We start from the raw sequence: 20,949 nt of genomic DNA, 5'->3' as shown, positions 1-20,949 counted from the left end.
AATATAATTCTGCCACACCAACCACATTTCCACCACGTTTCATATTGAAGCTCTGTGATGCTGTGCTTTGAACACATCTTTAAATCGGCATGCTAACACGGTAACAGCATGCTGTTTATCATGTAGAACCAAGACTGACATGTTAATTCAGCATATTAGCATAGTATTTGCTCATTAGCACTACCCACTCTGGCTGATGGGGGTATCATTAGTTTTGTGGCCATTTGGTTAGAAGCCAAAGTGTCATCAGGGTCATCGTCTTCATGGTCTGATGAAGAGCAGGTGTGCAAGTGGCTTCTTGCGGTATGCGAGCTTTCAGCCCAACACCTTTTCTGTTTTTTAAACATTAAAGTTGGCAATACAGAAACGCTCAAAATAACAACCACTGCAGCCTGAATTACTTTACTTTGATCAGTGATCAGCACACTATCTCAGAAAACTACTTGACTACATTTATGACGTCAGATCAAGACTTTTAGTTTCGTTATGAGGGATGATTTACACATTCGCTCGACAACCAAAAGGTCTCTGGATCGAATCCAGCTGGAGATGCAAATCTCTGTTGGGGTTACATCATGAAGGGGATCTGGTGTAAAAACTCATGTTGACCTAGGAGACAAGAGGAGAGCTGAAAGTATCTCATTCTCATAAAGAGGAATCATTACCTGTCTGTGTTTGTAGCAGGGGAAAACAAGGCGCACATGTGGTCAGGTTGCTTGTCCATCACAGGCTGACAGACAACCACAGAGCTGTGTGTATGGTTGTCTGTCAGCCTGTGATGGACTAGCATTGCTGGCTGGTGGACCACAGCCCGTTCAGAATCAGCTTGCCTTTGGACTTTAGTTAGGAAGCCAAAGTCCCTGGAGAGAAACCAAGCATGGGAAGGGCACAAAAACATGCATGCTCTGCAAACAACATACAAACAACCAGATTAGCTATTTAATGCACTACTGTGCCATCCTCAGGGCAGAAGCTCCTCGGGAAGGGAGGAGTGAAGTGCAACATATTATACTGCTAAAACAGCTCCCAGTCCACACACAGAGTCACCATCTTCCACCATCCGCCATCTGCAAATAAATAAAAAATGCACAAGTCACATTAACTGTATGAAAAACAACCTGACAAGCAAAACCAAAATCAAAAGCTCAGAAAGTAGTGAGATTTCAAGACGTGATCTTCCCACAAAATAGCAGGATGTTTAGAAAATTAATTTCTCTAAGGTAAAATATTTAATGGGACCGTGAGGCAAAATTAAAAGTATGTTTGAGAACAAGTACAAAGTCTTGAAGCTGACAGACTTGAGGGAATCAGGGCAGTTATTTTACAGGCATGTTGGTTTGTGTTTAAATATGACGCTCTGTGGTGTGAGTTAAAGCGTTAAATTTGCAGTTTGCATAATTTACATACCACAGTAGCGGACTATTGACAATCTGACAATCTAAACGTCTAATATACCCCTTTCCCCCCACTTAGACAATATTAGCTTACCCTCGCTGTCACATACCCCTGTGTTGTCTGGCAACATTTTCCCACAGAGCCTCTCCCTCTACAGTCTTCTCACAGCCTCCCTGGTGAACAAGGCCAGGCCCATGTCACAGAGGCAGAGAAAAGGAGAGGCAGAAGAATGGCCAAGAGAGAGGGTAGGAGACGCCACATAACAACAAAAACCTGGCCTGCCACTTTTGATTGGAAGCTTGAAAAGGACAGCTCGGAAAGCTGGGGCCCACGTTGGCTGTTGCTATGGCACTCACCTAGGAGATGGTTCCTTGCTCCCAAAAATGGCAGCGCTCCTTTTGCTGGGCCGTCCAGCGGAGATTCATGTGAGCAGAGCTCCTTCCTTCCTGAGTCTGGTCCCGCTCTCTCGTTCTGACAGTTCCGTTTATGTGATCGAGCTCACAGAGCCGTTCAAAAACACACACCGAGCAAGGTGTAGGCTAAGGAGTGCAGCTCTCCTCTGAGCTGCAGAACTGTGAAATGTATCAGTTACATATCAAACAGTCTCTGCATCTTACCCCGAGAATAAAACCTCAAATCTGAGCAAATGGGGAGACGAGGACGTGATGGGAATGCTGAGAGGGAGGAAGATGTTTGAGAAGTAAAGTGCTGAGGTGCAGAAATGGAGAAGGACGCAAAGATGAAGAGCAGCAGATGAAGAGATTTGCTGTGTTGATACAGAAGAGATGACTGCTATTGTGCTGATGGATTGATGGACTTAAAGTATATTAGATATGAATGAAACATTAACAGGGTTGTTATTACTTAGGGAAGCTTTTACTCTACACAAATCAAATGTTACTTTTATTGGACAGGTTTGCTGTGCACTGTTATTCAGACTACACTGTGTCAGTGGTGTGTGTTTGCATCTGGCCAGGGTACTAAATCAGTAACACCCCCAAACCCAAAGAGCATTTGCATGCTGTGACCCCAAATCCTTGCTAGTGTGTGCAAGAACATGCATGTAAGTATGCATAACACATGGATGCCTTTCTTGGGGATGGGGGGTCGACATCAAATGACAGACTTTAGGAAGGATTATCTGTCTGTGTGGTGTCTGATCCACACATGGGGGGTTAGCATTATGTCTGCACACTGAAAGCAGATTGACTGTGTTAAAATCTGATGGGCTTTGCATGCAATCTGTAAAGGCATCCCTGTGATCTCGTCCAATAATCCCCCACCCCAAAATCCATGTCCCCAATCTTTTCTCACTTCAGGACTTCACACATATGGAGAACTCTCCAGTCAGAATGGGTGAAAAAAAGGAAAAGAAAAACAAAAGCTTTCCCCCTCCACCCAACCCCGCCCCTAACCTACCCCTATGCAAACTCATCCGCACGCCAAACACAGTAGCTTCTACTTCATTGGGTAATTGTGCAGAAGAGTGGAGGTAACGTGAGACCTCGAGAGGTTACAGCAAGGGCTGAAAGAAGTGTTTGAAAGAGAAAATATGAGACAGGCTGTAGACTTTTATATAACTCTGCAGCAGTCTCCCTGATATCAGCTCAGCTGTTTGTGTACAGCCACGCTAGTGCTTCTGTGAGGCTGTTTGTGCTAAATACATCAGCGTGTTCACAGTGACTATAATGAGGGTATAATGCTTACTATGTTTACCATCATGCTCGCATGCTAACATATGCTGAACAGAAGAAATGCTACAATTATATAGTTACTAGGGGTGCAACAATACTCGTATCGATATTGAACTGTTCGATACAGTGCTTTCGGTTCGGTACGCATATGTATCGAACAATACAAAATTTGTAATTTATTTTATCAACTTTCCTTCTGACGATGCTGTCTGCGTTGAGCGCTCAGTGAATCTGCGTTCGACTACTAGGCCTAGGCTGCACTGTCGAGCGCAGATCCACTGAGCGTTCAACACAGACAGCATCGTCAGAAGGAAGAGCGCAGGGCAAGCTAGCAAGACAGAAGTTGAGCTCTCCTTGCAACATGGCAAATTGAACCTCCCCCACCCTCATTCAGATCTGGCGTTTGGAATTATTTTGGTTTTCATGTGACATATGACCCTGAAGGTAAGCGCGTCATGGACTAAAGTAAAACAGTATGTTGGATGTGCCACGCAATGCTCAATTACATGGGTGGGAACTAGTGTGTTAGCGCAGTTAGCTCATAAACGTGTTGGCTGTCTAGCCCCACGCAGGGGTAGCTCGTTAACGGAGATTTGCCGTGTTGTGGGTTAACGTCATTTCAACGAGATTAACGCTGACAGCACTAGTGGGAACACAACCAATATGACTGCACATTTACACCGACATCATCCTAGTGCAAAGACAAAAACAACAAGCATGCATACTACAAACTTTACCCGAGTCATTTAGACAGCCGTTAGCACATGATTCTCCTTATGGGAACCTGATATGTTTAATATTGTGGCGAGCTCAGACAAGGAGGAGACGGAGGTGTTGTTTGGTCTTGCTTCCCGTGAGCTAGCCAGGGAGCACAGCCGTTTATTGACATCTGCAGAAAAACACTGCCGCTAGCTAACTGCTCAGCGCAACCGCACAGCAACAACAACACACAGAACGCCCTCTGACCCCGGAAGGACACACCGTCGCAGCGAGAAGGCGTCACCCGTCACTATGGCAACATAAACAAAACATAACTGTACAAACAGCAGAGGTGGGACCAAGTCATTGTTTTGCAAGTCTCAAGTAAGTCTCAAGTCTTTATCCTCAAGTCTCAAGTCAAGTCTCAAGTAATGTCAGGCAAGTCAGAGTCGAGTCTCAAGTCACTGGTGTAAAAGTCCGAGTCAAGTCACAAGTCTGAAACTTTGAATTTCAAGTCCTTTCGAGTCTTTAAAAAAAAAAAAAAAAAAAAAGCATGTTGCAGTTATATGCTAAATGTAAATATTAGACCATGTAATTTTTTAATCTGTGTTTTTCTCAACACATGACAAAATAGTGAACTTAGAAAATATACACAAATTGTGAAATTGCACCTCTTTAAAATGCAGCTCAATTAAACCTAGCTCCAAGAATAATTTTCACCGACAGTTCTGTGATAAGCTGCATGTTATTCTTGGATGCGGTTGTAGGACCGGCTTTGAAATCGCATGACAAAAATATCATACATAAATAAATGATATTTTTTTTAAAAATATCATTTAAAAAAAAAAACTGCATCACCAACGTAGCCTTGAAAACATTTGCTAGTTAGATGAAGTCAGCTATCTCATCGTAGCATATTTATATGCATATTTATAATCATACGGTTCTTGGAGTGAGTGCATACACTCATGAAGTTTAGTAACTTCCGGTCACTGCAACAAGCCCAGGTACAGTTTACCGACGGATGGGTGCAGGACCTTGAAATGCACCGTGTAGAACGAAAGACCATCGTACGTATCATAAGTTTACCAGTCTCACAAATTGTTGTCATAAATACACATTCCTTAACCGTTTATTAATAGGACCTTTGAGCTCAACGGTAATTAATTAGTAGTGGAAATAATTTCTGGTAGCATCACAGAAATGTAGCAGTGACAATAATACTGTATGCTGTAATCGTACTGGACAATTAGTGATACAAAAAACCTGTTTTATCCTGTGAATAAAAGTATATGTTTTTGTCAATGTACCATAATAACAGAGGCGAAACGCAATATTGTGTCAGGACAATTCACTATTTATGCACAATAAACACAATAAATAAAGGAGCATAGCGCGACAATTTCTGTTCAGCGCCAGACTTGCTTGTAACCTATATCACCAATTATGTTATGAAAATGACATATTAACTACTAAAAAACCCTGACCTTTGTGTAAATGCTTGGAGCAGACTAACCTGTGAGCTGGAGGGTTCTGGGACGTTATATTTGATCTTTGAATGGCTGCAATCCAGTCGCGTCTTTGTCACTTCGGAAACATGGCTCGAACAATTTCTCTTCAACGACGTAATCCGATAACAACCGATCTCTTTACCCGTCGGCTTCCCGTGGCTGTCATGCGACCGGCTATTGCAGTTAATAATACAACGGCTTCTTGACATTTTTGTGTTTCTTTTTATCGCTGTGTGACTGATTTTAATTGAAAGCCTGCGTGCGCTAGTACCTCTTGCCACGAGTTCCCAGAATCCTTTGCGGTTCTACCCGTGAATGACGTCACATTTTCAATCTCTATATAATATGCATGTTAAATTTTATATTTGGGGTAAAATATCAAGTCTTTTCAAGTAAACCGGTTCAAGTCCAATTCAAGTCCCAAGTCATTGGTGTAAAAGTCCAAGTCAAGTCACAAGTCTTAGAACATTTTTTCAAGTCAAGTCTAAAGTCATAAAATTAATGACTCGAGTCTGACTCGAGTCCAAGTCATGTGACTCGAGTCCACACCTCTGACAAACAGAACCCCGAACAGCCCTGACCCGCTACATAGCCCCCACCTAAGGGGTCAGTCGTCCCCGACGACCCCATTACCCCACACAAAGTCCTGCAAATGTCCAGGTGCCTTCTTTTGGCGCACCGGCCGGTCACGACCGGCGGGGGAAAAGTCACTCGGGTCAGAACATGGGGTGCCACCATCATCCCACTTCTGACACCAATGTGGCGAGCTCAGACAACGAGGAGATGGAGGTGTCGTTTGGTCTTGCTTCCCGTAAGCTAGCCAGGGAGCACAGCCGTTTATTGACATCTGCAGAAGAACACTGCCGCTAGCTAACTGCTCAGCGCGGCAACCGCACAGCAACAACAACAACAACACACAGGGCGCCCTCTGACCCCGGAAGGACACACCGTCGCAGCGAGAGGGCGTCACCCGTCACTATGGCAACATAAACAAAACATAACTGTACAAACAGAACCCCGAACAGCCCTGGCCCGCTACAATATGCTGCTGAGAATATAGCCCAGAAGAAGCGTATAGTATAGCTTTTATTTTGGAAAGAGCCATTTCTCTGTAATAAACTCTCTTTTCCAAAGATGAGTGATTCCTCAATCAGATGCAGGTGTTACCGCGCCAGATCCGCGGCCCCGAACCGTAGTAAGGAAACCTCTGGCAGTTACTTGAAGGTTCCGTAACTGTGCCAAAAAGTGATTGTCTGCCAAAAACTGATTTCCGGTATTTGCCAAAAAGCGATTGCTCATATTTAAAGTGCTATAAGTAACTTGTTGGGCTATAATATGTTAAACATATGTCAAATGCATCCCTTATGGATGACATAAAGTCATCTTGAGCCACAAACAACATTCGTGTAGCAAGATACAAGCCGCAATCAGTTTTTGGCAGCGACTTTTATATAACCTTTATTTATGCAGTAAAAAAAATCTCATTAACATTAAAAATGTATTTTGTAAGAGTAAGTTGCCCAACAGGACAGCAGAAATGGCAGCAAATATTACAATAGTTCTGTAAAAATATTTTAAGTGGGGATAAAGGACCGGATTGGTTATAATGTAAGTACAAGTTGTAAAGATACTTAAAAAACAGATAATTTTTTAATTCTTTATGTAACCCCTTTGTATCCCCTGTTCACCGAAGTCTATTTACGAACATACGTAAAGATATTACACATAAAAAATACACAGAAACACTGGAAATCAGTTTTTGGCAGACAATCACTTTTTGGCACAACACCGGCAACAGCTTACTATACAGGTCAACTCCGCTAGCAAAAAGATCGAAGGAGGCGTAGGAAACTGCTTCACCGAACTTTATTTCTTCTCTAAGGCACGAACACCGCGTACAGTGGGCTGAAACAGTTTACTCACAGCGAGCATCGCCGACACAACTCTGGCTGTCGAGGGAGTTATTATATTCCTTTTATTTATTTTCTTTTCGTCTCTTCTGTAGCTAACCGTTACTTTTTCCCCTTCTCCGCTCTCTCTCTTCACACACACACCAGGCAGTCCCGCTACACACATCCCGAATACATTTTCCATCAGGCTTCATCCTTAAAGGGCCATGCCTGTAACACAGGGCTTGCAAAATTGCTAGCCCGACGTCCCGGGGCTAGCGATTTTTCCAGTCGGGCTACCAAAATCTATCTCTGCCCTGCCCGTCGGGCTATTGTAAGAAGGAAAAATATATGTCAATGCTTTTGCATTCTTTCGGAAATGTAGCTGGGTAATTATGTCATTGCATCGGTGAGCCACTGTCAATATGTGACATATTGAAATCGCGTTTGAATTTGCGCTTGTTTTTTGCTTTCAAATGTCCAGGTGCCTTCTTTTGGCGCACCGGCCGGTCACGACCGGCGGGGGGAAAGTCACTCGGGTCAGAACATGGGGTGCCACCATCATCCCACTTCTGACACCAATGTGGCGAGCTCAGACAACGAGGAGATGGAGGTGTCGTTTGGTCTTGCTTCCCGTGAGCTAGCCAGGGAGCACAGCCGTTTATTGACATCTGCAGAAGAACACTGCCGCTAGCTAACTGCTCAGCGTGGCAACAGCACAGCAACAACAACAACAACACACAGGGCGCCCTCTGACCCCGGAAGGACACACTGTCGCAGCGAGAGGGCGTCACCCGTCACTATGGCAACATAAACAAAACATAACTGTACAAACAGAACCCCGAACAGCCCTGACCCGCTACATAGCCCCCACCTAAGGGGTCAGTCGTCCCCGACGACCCCATTGCCCCACACAAAGTCCTGCAAATGTCAAGGTGCCTTCTTTTGGCGCACCGGCCGGTCACGACCCGCGGGGGAAAAGTCACTCGGGTCAGAACATGGGGTGCCACCATCATCCCACTTCTGACACCAATGTGGCGAGTTCAGACAAGGAGGAGACGGAGGTGTCGTTTGGTCTTGCTTCCCGTGAGCTAGCCAGGGAGCACAGCCGTTTATTGACATCTGCAGAAGAACACTGCCGCTAGCTAACTGCTCAGCGTGGCAACAGCACAGCAACAACAACAACAACACACAGGGCGCCCTCTGACCCCGGAAGGACACACTGTCGCAGCGAGAGGGCGTCACTCGTCACTATGGCAACATAAACAAAACATAACTGTACAAACAGAACCCCGAACAGCCCTGGCCCGCTACAATATGCTGCTGAGAATATAGCCCAGAAGAAGCGTATAGTATAGCTTTTATGGGAAAGTGCCAAAAACTGGAATTCCTGCAATGGCCACACGAGGCTGGATCCAAAACTAAAGAATCATGTAAAAAATGGTCATATTTACAACAGAAATTAACATATCCAGGCACCCATCCATTTTTGTTAACTTCTTATCCAATCCATGTTAATCAGTTTAACTTCAGCGGCACACTAAATGATTTTGGTCACTAGAACTAATTATCCCAGTCACAACATTTGAATTATGGTTACATTTTAACATTTTGGAGCTGCTACAAGTTTATCTAGGCTTGTAGATATGCCTAGTTAAGGATGTGATTGCCTTGATTGACAAGTGGGTGTGATTTTATTTTGTTGACTATATTCGGTTGCACTAAAAACATTCAAGAGGTCTGCTGTTCAGCTTTTTCCAGTAAGTGTTTTATTTTTTTTTATATTTTTTGTTCTTTTTTTCCCAGCTGTCTGAAGGCTTCAACATAGAGTAATGCCATAATGACAATATCCATTGTTTATATACAGTCTCTAGATAAACTGTAAACTACCATAAACTAAATAGAAACACTAAGAGTCAATTAACAAACTTTTCCATTCTTATCATTTTGCTAACATTGTCAGATATGTGGGATAAACATGGAGCACAGCTGGGGAGGATGGCAGCATTGCAAGTTTTGTATTGTTTTCATTGTTTTCAGACTGCATGGGTCAACATGCCAAACAAGCACACTCATTTATAGAATACCTCATTCAGCAGCCATTTCCATTGTACCACATATCACACACATACATTACAATATGAATTATTTTTAACATATAAGAGGTAAAAATGTTCAATTCTGTAAACTACTCACAACATCAGACCACCATCCTTTAGTCCCTGTGTGCAGCAAATTCATTGACAGCACTGATCAAAGTCCTGGCAGTTTTCTCCTCCTGCTATATTCTCTCCTTCCTCTTTTGAGCACTACTTTATTTTTTTCTACTTTTTTACTACTCTGTGTTATTTCTGATAATAAAAGATCATCAACTTTAGGACACACCTACAAAAAACCAAACAAATTAAGACAAGATCTTAATGAATTTGACAGCACCGGCAACGTTTCTATATTTGCTTTTCTTTTGTCTACTCCCGTGGGCTTCCTGTAGTTGCAGGTCTTCTGAAACCAGACCCAGTCCTTGAAACAGGCTTTAAAAACAATATGTCACTTTCAGCATGTGGGCGCAGTGACTGTGGATGATAGAGGAGGAAAGGTAAATCCTGGAGCTGCCTTTATTCCCCTGACCTCACCCTGACCTTGCAAAGGTTAAACCATAAAGCCACTGAGAAACCCGAGGAGCTGAAAGAAAGATCTCCAAAGCTCACTGGGTGAAAACGAGCACACAAAAGTCCCTGTTGTGGTCTTTGAAGAGGTCAGATAAGAAGAGGTGTGTGTGTGTCTTTGTTCAGAGTATCCTGATATACTGTATTGTTTTAAGATGACATGACTAGTTGACATATAGATGATCTTTGCCATTAATCCTCTTTCTTCGGGGCAAGGTTACCTCAGAAGGCCATGACCTCTCAGGTTTAAGGAGGGTTTATGTCAATGTGGTGGACGGATTATGTGCAGAATGTACAACCTTTGGTGATGTAGTTTGCAATTTGCTTAAAGTTAAGGCTATGATGAGAGCAGTATTTAAAAAATAAATAAATAAAGGAGGGGCTGAGATATCTTAATATTTATTCCAAAGTATTGGTTGAATATGAGTGATGTAATCCAACTGTTAAAAACCTGTCTTTACAAGGTGCAAAAACCACCCTTCTACAGCAGGCATTCTGTTGAACGTACACATTACAGGAACACTTTTTAATCAGAGTATAGCATCAAGCCAGCTAATCTTCTGGGATATTGATCTGGTTAGTTAAGAAGCAGAGGGGGTTGTTAATCAGTTTCAGCTGCTTTGGGGTTAATGAAATTAGCAACAGGTGCACTAGAGAAGCAACAATGACACGACGCCCAAATCAAGAATGGTTTTTCAGGTGGAGGCCACTGATATTTTCTCACTGCTCGTGCTTTCTGGCTGTTTCTTCACTAGTATTGCATTTGGAGGTTGTACAGATAGTCCAACTCTTCCACCATGCTGCATTGATTAAGTGCCATTGTCAGAAGGTTTGCTGTGTTTCCCGGCACAGTCTCGAGAGCGTGGAGCTAGGAAACATTGTGTTGCCTGTAACATCAGTTTTGTGGTTGGTCGGTGATGGTCTGGGAGGCTTATTCATGTCATGATGCACAGACTGCAACAGGCATACTGCAACAGGCATTTGAAGGATGAAGTCCTTGGACCCGGTGTGCAGTGGGTCCTGGGTTCCTCGTGGTGCATAATAACACCCGGTCTCATGCTGCAATAAAGGTTTGGCAAAACAGACTAGCCTGCCTCATCCAGCAAGGTTTTTTTTTCCTACTAAGGTCCGATGTGTTTTCAGGGTGTTCCTTTAATGTTTTTGAGTATATTTTTTGTTAGAAGCATTCAAGGCCAACTCCAAGGATTGGGTGTAGTTATACAGATAAACCAGAGGAGCAAAACTGTAACAAAACGACACAATATAGATCAGCTTCAACATTTCACCTTCTGTTTAGAAGTTGTAGCTGTCGCATTGAAATGTAATTATTATGTGATTGCAATGTTGAAAAATTTGGTGTTTAATCTGGATTCATGTTGTGTTGTCGCCACCTACTGGTGGGCCTGAGTGTGGCGCTTTGTGGTGCGCATGCTTTGGGGTGAGGCTCAATTAAGAGCACGTGTCACCAGAGACTGAAGGCTCGAGCCACAAAGAGAATGCTGGCCTGTGTAAAGGGTGGAAATATAGAAAATATGGACTACAATTGCTCATGAATGTTCAGTAGAAAGGCGCACACGGTATGTTGGTGCATTTACTTTGTGTGTATGTTTTATTTGAGTTGTAATTTTTGTTCTGCTGATGTAATATCCGTGTTTTTCATTGATCATTTCACCATAGTTTTTCACGGTGTTTGCTGGTGAAAAGAAGATTAAAATACTGGCTGAACATCAGTTGGAGCATGGCCCTTTATTCTACTTCGAACATGAAAAACCTTCAGAAGCAGTTACAGTGAAAAACGTGGCCTGTTATGGAGCAAGCAGCCAGAGCCCTGCACGCCATTCTTCCAAGACGGCAGCCCACGTGGAAGAGTAGACTGTGAGTTCTTACATCAGCGAAACGTTTGAACTGCATAAAGAGATCTAAGAAAAGGCCAAAAAGAAAATTGTATGGTGTAGATATTGTACATTTGTTCATTTATTGAAAGTTTATTACTGTGCTGTTTGATATTTAAGGTAGTGTACTCTGGGTAAGTTTCCTTTTATTGTTCTAAGTTGTTGGTTCAAAACATTGTAATGGAGCAGAGTACACAAGAAACTCATATCCTTGAGCAAATACTTATAGCCTTAGAAGATGAAAAGGCACAGTTAGAAAAGAAATTAGAAACTGAACTTGAAGATGCAGAAAGAGAAGAAGTTGAAGCACGCTTAGGAGAAATTTATGGAGACCTTGAAATACACAAAATAGGGCTGCCTCAGCCATCATCTAAACCTGACGCAGAGGTGAGATGGACAGACCGTCAAAGGCAACTAACAGAAAAAATGCGTGAGTTTAAACAGACAGAGATAACAAGCAAAGAAAGAAAGTTTATGTCAACATATTTAAACTTTAAGGCAGAAATTCAGCTCACTAGGTCCAAACTTAAAGAAGAATGTTCTAAAGCAGAATTAGCTGAAATGATCAAGTCAGTAGAAAAATGTGAGTTAGACCTACAGCAAGATTATGTGGCTTTACGTGCACTGACTACACCATCTCAAGATATGAGAAGAAAGATGGATAGCTGTACTTCAGTTTCTGCTGAGATGATGATACTTCTGAAAAGGCGTTACGCAGATGTTGACAAAGAGTTTGATGCAGGAGCTGTAAAAGAATCACTCCTTCAGTTACTCCAAAGAGAAGGTGCAGAATCAATTTATGGCTCAACTGTGTCTAGAGCTGGAAGAAATAGCCAGCACAGCCATAGTCAGCAAGGAAGTCATGTATCTGCAAGGAAAGCAGAGGCAGCAGCACGACTGGCATCAAAGCAAGCTGAAATAAACAGAGAAATGGAAATATCTGCCCGGAGAAAGGAGATATTAGCTCAACAAGAGCAATTGAAAATGTTGGAAAATCAAAGAGATCTTGAGGTCATTCAGGCAGAATACAATGTATATGCTGAAGAGGAATCAAAAATGAATGCTGAAATAAGAAATTGTGAAGTAAGGAGTACTTTGTCTTTCAGCCAGCTTCCTAAACCACTTAGCAGTCCCCCATGCACCCAAGTTCCTCAGAGCACTGCACCTCCTCACTCTGAAGGTAAATTCATCCTGACCTCACAAAGTGTTCACGCCCCTCACTATGATACTCAAGTGGTGCCAAAAGAAAGTGAGCTCTCTCTGGTGCAGGCATTAAAAGAGTCCTTAGTAATGTCTAGACTCCCAGTGCCAGAGCCGTTTACATTTACAGGAGACCCACTTAAATTTGTTGAGTGGAGCACTTGCTTTAAGGCGCTTATCGAGACTAGCTGCACAGATTCAGCCCATAAGCTGTTCTACTTGAAGAAGTACATTGGTGGAGAAGCTCTCTGTGTTTTAGAAGGGACATTTTATCGAAGTGACGAGGAAGCTTACAAACAAGCTTGGGATGCTCTGAACAAACGCTATGGACACCCATTTGTAGTTCAAAGAGCCTTTAGGGGAAAACTAAGCAGTTGGCCAAAGATTGGTCCAAAGGAGTCACTTAAATTGAGAGAGTTTAGTGATTTCCTCATTTCTTGTAAGAATGCTATGCCTCACGTCCAAGGCCTCAAGGTTTTAGATGATTGTGAAGAAAATCAAAAAATATTGCTGAAACTTCCTGACTGGGCCACAACCCGCTGGAATCGTTATGTCACAAAATTACTGGATGAAGAAAAGGCATATCCAGGGTTTGCAGAATTTGCGGACTTTGTGGCTGAAGAGGCGCGTATAGCATGTAATCCTGTTTCTTCTCTGTTTGCCTTAAAAAACACATTTGAAAAACCTGAGAAAGAACAAAAACGTCTGAAGGCCAGTGTCCTGGTGACATCAGCAAATGGGTCTAAAGATGTGAAGAACACAACTCCAGTTCAGAGCCAAAGAAAATCAAAACCCAACCCTTCCTCAACTCAGAACAAACAGAAACTTGAATGTATCTGCTGCAAGCAAAATCATTTTATCTATAAATGTGCAAAGTTTACAGCAATGCCGCTTGAAGAAAAGAAACAGTTTATTAGGGACAACAATATGTGCTTTGCTTGTCTGCGAGTCGGCCACATTTCCAAAAACTGTCGACAGAGAGCAACATGTAATGTCTGCAGACGAAGCCACCCTTCTCCTCTCCATGAAGATCCTCCACTGGGAGATGAACCTGAACCACCATCAGAAGAGGAGAATGCAGCCACCGTATCGTGCAGTGTGAGAGTGGGCAACAATGATTGCACTTCAATGATTGTTCCAGTGTGGCTTTCTTCATCAGCGAAGAATCAAGAGACATTGGTTTATGCTCTGCTAGACACCCAAAGCAGCAACACATTTATTGACCAAGATATTTGTGAAAAGATACAGGCAAGCAGGGAACCAGTGAAGCTAAAGCTGACAACAATGACTGACAGGTGTTCGATTGTACCTAGTCAAAGAGTGGATGGACTGAGGGTAAGAGGGTACAACTCAGAAAAGTACATTGACTTGCCACCAACCTACACTCAAGAGTACATTCCATTGGAGAAACACACTATTCCAACTCGAGAGACAGCAAAGAAGTGGCCCCATCTACTTAGCATTGCAAATGAAATGCCAGATCTCTTGGACTGTCCTATAGCTCTTCTCATCGGTTACGACTGTGCAAGAGCGCTAAAGCCAAGGGAAGTCATACCAGGAAAGGATTATGATCCCTATGCAATAAAAACAGACTTAGGGTGGAGTATCGTGGGAGCCATTAAGCCATGGAAAAGTTCAATGGGAGCAGCAGGGATCTGTCATCGTGTCACAGTAAAGGAGCTGCCATCTGTCACGCCTGCTTCTGTGATTAAAGCACTTGAAAATGACTTTCTGGACACAAACCATAAAGAAGGGAGTGTATCTCAAGAGGACATTCAGTTTCTAGAGATGCTGAATGAGAACATTCACTACAATGAGGAAGGCCATTTAGAAATGCCTCTGCCTTTTAGAGAACGCCCACAGCTTCCAAATAACAAGCAGCTTGCAATGTTTCGCTTGAAACGTTTAAAAGGAAAAATGGATAAGAACCCAAAGTACAAGGAAGACTACATCAAGTTCATGAATAGTGTCTTTAAAGATGGTGATGCAGAGGAAGCAGATGGCACATCAGGTAGTAACACATGGTACATTCCGCACCATGGCGTGTATCATCCCAGGAAGCCAGAGAAAATTCGAGTTGTTTTCGACTGCTCTGCTAAACACGAAGGCATCTCTTTAAATGACCACCTACTCACAGGCCCAGACTTGATTAATGCTCTGGCAGGGGTTTTGTGCAGATTTCGAGAGCATCAAATAGCAATTATGTGTGATGTGGAAAAAATGTTTCATCGCTTCCATGTCAACCCAGAGGATCGAGACTTCTTAAGGTTTCTGTGGTGGAAGGACGGGAATACAGATACTGAGCCTAAGGAGTATCGCATGCGAGTGCACATTTTTGGAGCGGCATCATCACCGGGATGTGCTAACTATGGCATGAAGTATCTCGCCAGGGAACAAAAAAAGGACTACCCGCTGGCAGCCAGATTCATTCACAAAAACTTTTATGTGGATGACGGGCTAATCAGCATTGATTCAGTCAGGGAAGCCAAGCAGCTGGTCTGTGAAGCACAAGAGGTCTGTGCAAAAGGGAAACTGCGCTTGCACAAATTTGCATGCAACAACAAGGAGGTCATGAGCATTATCCCAGAAACAGAACGAGCCAGCAAGACCAAAGATGTAAACCTGAACTACTCTGTAATTCAAATGCAAAGTATGCTGGGAGTAAAGTGGAACATAGAGGCTGACGTGTTCTCATTCAGTGTAGCCCTCAAAGAAAGGCCAGCCACACGCCGAGGAATTCTAGCAACAGTTGCTAGTGTGTATGACCCGTTAGGTTTTCTCTCACCCTACATTTTGACAGGAAAACAAGTACTCCAGGAAATGTGCAAACGCGGAGTGGGATGGGATGATCCTATTCCTCCGGCACTAGAGACCAAATGGAAAGCATGGCTCGGTGACTTGGAGAATCTAAAAAGGATTGAAATACCAAGATGCCTTGTTCCTGAGAACTTTGGCAAGGTCAAAAAAATTGAGCTGCATCATTTTTCGGATGCCAGCAGCAGTGGCTATGGACAATGTTCATACATCAGGATTGTTGCTGATAAGAACGTGCATTGTGCACTGGTCATGGGTAAAGCCAGAGTGGCACCCACAAGAATAATCACTATCCCACGCCTTGAGCTCACTGCAGCTGCAGTTTCTGCAGCTGTAAGTAACTTCCTCAGGTCAGAGCTCGAGCGGAAAATTGACGAGGAGTTTTTCTGGACAGATTCTAAAGTGACGCTTGGATACATAAAGAATGATGCTCGTCGCTTTCATGTCTTTGTGGCAAATCGAGTTCAGAAAATAAGAGACTCTACTGATCCGAAGCAATGGTTTTACATTGAATCTGATCAAAATCCAGCTGATCACGTGTCTAGGGGCCTCAAGGTGGCAGATCTGCTAAGCTCGAATTGGCTCACTGGACCTAAATTCCTATGGGAAAGGGAAATTGTCACAAACCAACATTCCCCTAATCTTCTTGTTGGGGACCCAGAAGTAAAGGTCCTGAAGACAAATGCCCTTGAAGAAAACAGCTTTCTTGAGAGGTTCTCAAGATTTTCCAATTGGGATACAGCTCTTAACGTTGTGGCAAGAATTAAAAGACTTGCAAGGAGAGATAACTCAGGACCCATTAGTGTAAAAGAAAGACAAATGGCCGCTTTTGTACTCCTCCAGGCAGCACAGAGGGAAGTCTTTAAAGAAGAGCTCAAATGGTTCAGTCAAAACTCAGCTGGACTACCAAAAACTCATAAAATGTATCAACTTGATCCTATTTTGGCAGACAACTTGCTTAGGGTTGGAGGAAGGTTGAGAAAGTCCTCAGCATCATTTGCATTGAATCATCCAGTAATCCTTCCAAAGGAAGGCATTGTCACACAACTTGTTCTTGACCACTGTCACAAGAAAACGCAACACCAAGGCCGAGGCCAAACTCTGAACAAACTCAGGGAAAGTGGCTATTGGATCATAGGTGGCAGTAAGGTAGTGGCCAAATACATTAAAGGGTGTGTCAATTGTAGAAAAGTGCGTGGGCCAGCTGAAGAACAACGCATGGCTGACTTGCCATTTGACACTGTTAGGAATGTCATGAGTTCTGTCCTAGCCCAAGCCACAGGGAGGTTGGATGACACCTCATTGAGAACTTTCTTCTATGAGGCCATGTCAATTTTGAACCTTCGTCCACTCACTACTGATACAATCAACGACCCCAACAGTGCTGAGCCTTTGACGCCTAATCATTTGCTCACAATGAAAGAGTCTGTGCCACTTCCGCCTCCTGGTAGATTTGTAAGAGAAGATTTGTACGCCAGGAAGAGGTGGCGGAGGGTGCAATATTTAACAGAGTTGTTCTGGAGCAGGTGGCGCAAGGAATACCTAACCAGCATTAGTTTAAGACAACGATGGCATACTCCTAAACAAAATGTACAGGTTGGAGATGTAGTGATTTTAAAGGAGGACAATATTCCAAGAAATGAGTGGAAATTGGCAAGGGTGGTTGAAGCCAATGAAGATGATGATGGTTTAGTGCGGAAGGTTAAGATCCAAATAGGGCAAAAGGATCTGGGAAAGAAAGGTGAACGTTTGAAACAAGTCTCTTTTCTTGAGAGACCAGTTCAGAAACTAGTGGTACTAGTTAAAGGGTCTAAACTACAGTGAAGTAGTACAAGGGTTAAGAACACAAACATAATATGTGATCTATAAGTTTATTTAAGAAGTGTTTTTTTTTTGTAACATAAGTTGATGTTTGATTGTCAATTTATTAAAAATTACAGGATTTAATTTTGTTTAACACTTGTAAATAGAAATCCTTTGTAATTTTGGTGGCAGTGTAGCCGTCGCATTGAAATGTAATTATTATGTGATTGCAATGTTGAAAAATTTGGTGTTTAATCTGGATTCATGTTGTGTTGTCGCCACCTACTGGTGGGCCTGAGTGTGGCGCTTTGTGGTGCGCATGCTTTGGGGTGAGGCTCAATTAAGAGCACGTGTCACCAGAGACTGAAGGCTCGAGCCACAAAGAGAATGCTGGCCTGTGTAAAGGGTGGAAATATAGAAAATATGGACTACAATTGCTCATGAATGTTCAGTAGAAAGGCGCACACGGTATGTTGGTGCATTTACTTTGTGTGTATGTTTTATTTGAGTTGTAATTTTTGTTCTGCTGATGTAATATCCGTGTTTTTCATTGATCATTTCACCATAGTTTTTCACGGTGTTTGCTGGTGAAAAGAAGATTAAAATACTGGCTGAACATCAGTTGGAGCATGGCCCTTTATTCTACTTCGAACATGAAAAACCTTCAGGAGCAGTTACAGAAGTTATTGAATAAAACCTCATAGATATTTGTAAATATACACAATGTAAGAGTTCAGCCAAGGTTTTTTCCTCACCAGACACCCCGCCTAGCACACTTCACATCCTTTGTCCCTGTTTGATATTTTTCAGCCAGTTTAAAATAGGAAGTGAGGCTGGAAACAAAGTGTTCTTTAAAATTAGACTCTTCCCGCTAATTTTGGACACCTGCATCCTGCCATAGTTAATACATCCTGTGTGGTCATGGACTCTCATTCTGACGCTCGTCACTGGAAACAGATGCAACACATGTTCTGTATGTCAGCCACCCTGCTGTCACTGTGAGGCTTATTGTGTGCAACCCAGCGGGGCCTTGACAAGGCAAAGCAATCTCTGACCAGCATGCAGGCACTGTAACATACTGTATATGCGATATAATGAGCAAACCAATAGAAATTATGACCGACACAAGGAGGATTATAACTCAGAGTCAGAGCCAAAGTTAGTCTAACTGCCTGTCAGTAATGTTATATCAGAGCACGATTGAGACTCACACTGATCCAGAGTTGCCTTGTCACCCTCTATGAATACTTAAGCAGGAATTTTCCACTGGGTGCTTTCATCTGAGCCTCACTGTAGATGTAACTGCACCTATTCTGTTACAGACTTTGCTTAATTTATTCAGCAAGTTGTAGATCGAGACTGCGTTTGAAAAAGAGCGACTATAAAGCCTGCACAACATAACGTCAAGACAAATTACTCAGACAAAGCACTCACTGTACAACATCAATCACAAACTCAAAGAGATTCAAGGACCTACATACATAACGCAAAAGAATTAACCTAAACTCTTATAATTAGGTGCTATGGTTATCACCTCAACTGAAAAAAAGATGATAAATAAGTAAATCAGCAACATATAAACCACAACAATTTGAGTTTATTACATATAACAAATATAATAAATAGACCAAAATCAGGAAATTTAGTTTTTGGTTTGAATTTGTTTGAAATGTTGTGTCACATTTGACCTCTGACCTCTCCTTCAAGGTCAACAGTTGGATCTGAAGGGGAATGTGACAATAATGCTATATAGAGCTATTTAAAACTATGTTTCTTACTGCTATTGTTTGTATTGTGAATATATGAGTATACAGGGAACGATATATGGGGATTCTAAATATCACGTTACTTATGACCTCTGACCTCTTCTTCAAGGTCAAATTAGGTCAAACTTTCATAAAATGCATTTTATCTTTAAAATTTGTCAGGGATTCTAAATATTGTGTCATAGTGTGCATCCGTATCATGTGACATTTGACCTCTGACTTCACTTTTACATTTCATATCTGCCTTTCCTTCAAACTGACCCCAAAATGTGTTATATCTTTAAAAAAGTATTGTCAACAGAAACTACTACTTAGGACTTACTAATATTATATAAAAAGCTCAAGTTATTCATGTATTCATGTTCTTATTTATCTACTTATCATACAAATCAATTCCTATTATCTGTTACCCTTTCAGCTGCAACGCCCTAACGCAATCAGCTATCATCTAATGATAATCTTAGTGCACACAACAGGAGGTGCCTCCCTACGCTCCTTATAGCCTTCCTGTTGCTCCCAAAGACTCTCAGCAGTTCCCAGATTATCTTACAGTACTCTAATGAAACTATGTTTAATTTTAGAGGGACAGACAGGTTTATCCCTTGGACTTTTTAGCCTACCACAATTAACGAATTCCTTGGGATCTCCGGTTTTGGCTTGGCAACAAGTTGCCAGAAGATTAGTCACGTACATAATTAGTCCCTGTGAGAATAAATCTAAATAGCTGCCGTTTGTGTTGAATAAATAAAAGACTTCTAGCGTGTTAACTACTTAATTTCGGAGTTGATGATAAGTTGATTTCATTCCACATATTTCTGAGGCTGACACGACAGAGGTATCAGTCTTCTCAGCACTCTCTTTTGTGTTTATGAACTCTGCGGCTCAAAATGGTGGCCTAATTACCCATCCCAGCTCCACACTCAGGAATTACATGGTAATAAACCTCTTAATTGGACTATTACTCTAACCAGATAAGGTATTCACATCGGGATGTTCTTTAAAATCCATTTCTTGTGATTAACTAGGTGTGATTATATAACGATTTCCCTGCCTGTTCGCAGTTGTCCATAAAAACGATGAGAATAAAGATGAAATTGATGTTGTCTGCGGATACCGGAGTGAGAGGACCGTTAATCTTCTCAGTCCTTCTGTTTTGAGCTGTGACCCCCTTCCTCTTCCTCCACCCCCTCTTCCCATGCTGTCACTCTCCCAGCCTGCACCTGTCAGATTAGTCTCATATCCTCAGCTGCTACTCCATGTGATACGCCTCCTTACTGCCCAGAGCCTGCATGTCATTTTACTTTGCATGTATTTATGAGTCGGAGTGCATGTGAAAGGAAAAGCGGGGAAAAGGGGGAGAGAGACCAGATAGAGGCCAGTCCCATGGAAAATGTATAAAATGTGAGTGTTGCTGGTTGTTGCTTCCCAGTTTCTTCCTCGTGGTGCAGCAGGATTTGGCTTAGTACCATTAACATGCAGAAGCCAAAATTTAGATGAACACCGCCCCCCAAATTGCTGGATTACCTGCAATCTAATAAAACTAAACCTTTCTCTGTGAACGGATATTTTGCACCAGCTCCACACTGCAAGCATTACCGTCACCTGGTCAGACGTGTTAGG

General features: G+C 42.5%; 1 long non-coding RNA gene across 1 annotated transcript; it reads left to right on the top strand.

The window, feature by feature from the left end:
• Window positions 1-11,644: 11,644 nt before the first annotated feature.
• Window positions 11,645-18,179, top strand: LOC145428471 (uncharacterized). Its single transcript, XR_013908763.1, has 2 exons — window positions 11,645-11,729; window positions 18,132-18,179. It is a non-coding gene; the product is annotated as an uncharacterized LOC145428471 (long non-coding RNA).
• Window positions 18,180-20,949: the final 2,770 nt, after the last annotated feature.

The sequence above is a fragment of the Astatotilapia calliptera genome, chromosome 4 (genome assembly GCF_964374335.1).
Source record: "Astatotilapia calliptera chromosome 4, fAstCal68.1, whole genome shotgun sequence".
NCBI classification, from domain to species: domain Eukaryota; kingdom Metazoa; phylum Chordata; class Actinopteri; order Cichliformes; family Cichlidae; genus Astatotilapia; species Astatotilapia calliptera.
This window is presented reverse-complemented; position numbering and strand designations above follow the sequence as displayed.